The sequence below is a fragment of the Rutidosis leptorrhynchoides genome, chromosome 1 (assembly GCF_046630445.1).
Source record: "Rutidosis leptorrhynchoides isolate AG116_Rl617_1_P2 chromosome 1, CSIRO_AGI_Rlap_v1, whole genome shotgun sequence".
Classification (NCBI taxonomy): domain Eukaryota; kingdom Viridiplantae; phylum Streptophyta; class Magnoliopsida; order Asterales; family Asteraceae; genus Rutidosis; species Rutidosis leptorrhynchoides.
Window position 1 is genome coordinate 48,919,574 of NC_092333.1, and position 1,761 is coordinate 48,921,334.

At 31.6% G+C, this 1,761-nt stretch overlaps 1 pseudogene; it reads left to right on the forward strand.

The window, feature by feature from the left end:
- Nucleotides 1–934: 934 nt before the first annotated feature.
- On the forward strand, nucleotides 935–1,486 carry LOC139859689 (kiwellin-1-like; annotated as a pseudogene).
- The last annotated feature ends 275 nt before the right edge of the window (nucleotides 1,487–1,761 follow it).

Sequence of the window (1,761 nt, forward strand, 5' to 3'; positions counted from 1 at the left end):
GATGCATGTGACTATATTGATTTGCGTTAGTAATTCTACCTAATGACGATTAATTATTAAATCAATTAAATTGGCCAAGTTTATACAAAACATTAATAGGTATACGGCCAAGTGGGAGAATGTTAGACTTATTTATTACTCCTACATTAATGTGTCCTAACCTATTAATAATAAGTCATCATCCTATTGATATGGTGAGATCACAAGATATCATTATTAATAACAAGTCACCATCTTATTAATATGGTGAGATATCAAGACTTAAATACCATAATGAATGCACTTAACTAATCTTGATGGGAGACTATTAAGTTACATACTCTTTAATATTTGGAGTTGATCCCTCCTTGACCTCTCCTATAAAAAGAGGCTTATTCTTCACCTCTATGTACACACAACAACACATTACAATTACTCTAAGTCCATCACTAAAGGGGAGGATCAAGTAGAAGATCAAACATCCTAGTTGTGTTCTTATGGCTTCATCTTTCCATTCAAGTAAGCCTTACATCTTCATGTCTTAATCTTTATCTAATGAATTACATGATGAAATATTATTTTATGTTTAACATTATTCACTGTTAATTTTATGACGATATAAGTTATAAATCATATTTCCATCACCACTACAAAGAACATTGTTAGCAATAAGAGCTAAACTATCATTCTTTGCTGTCAAACATTTTTTTATTTTTTTTATCATGCTTGAATGACAATCTCCTAAATACACAGGACAAAAATAAACTCGACTATAAACAGGACAATGTTGAAGTCTTCTATTGTATGAAAAAGGAAAATGAAAGGCAAGCCCACACGAAATTATACTTTAATTAAAGATTGTTGCTAAGCTAAAACCTATAAAAGAGTCATCTTTTTATATAACAAAATGCATTCAACACAATTGTAAAAGATACTAATAAAATCAAAGTGTACAATGAAGAGCTTTTGTTTCCTTGTTTTGTTGGCTCTCGTTACAACTTTTTCTTTTAAAATCGATGCTCAAAATTGTAAACCAAGTGGAAGTATCCGTGGAATAAAGCCACCACCTGGATAATGCAACACTGAGAACGACTCAGAATATTGTGTACAAGGTAAGCTATACACAACATATATATGTTCGCCTTCAGTAACAAGTGACACTAAGGCTACACTTACATTAAATAGTTTCGAAAAGGGAGGTGATGGTGGGGGCCCATCGGAGTGTGACAAAAAATACCACGATGATGACATGCCAGTTGTGGCACTATCAACCAGATCGTACAAAGGAGGAGACTGGTTTCATAAGTATATTACGATAAATGGTAACGGGAGGAGTGTGAAAGCGATGGTTGTAGATGAGTGTGACTCTAGAAAGGGTTGTGATTCGGATCATGACTATCAACCACCATGTCCTAACAACATTGTTGATGCTTCTAAAGCTGTATGGAAAGCATTAGGGGTATCCCAAAATAACTGGGGAGCTTTGGACATCACATGGTCAGAATGATTTGAACAACTATAAAAGTATAATGATGGTTTTATTTTTTGTGAATGTTATGTAAATATGTAATATGTAAAGTTATAAATGTGTTTATATATTGGATATATATTTTTTGTATAATTAAACAAAATTAATGGTAATGAGTTTTTGTTCAATTTTTATTTTTCTGCTGGTATCTTGAACTCCAAAATATGCTTGTTGATTTGAATTATTATTAATGTGTAACAAATAATCTTTAAAAAAAATCTTTTATTTCTAGACTCCATATCAGAAAGATAGTT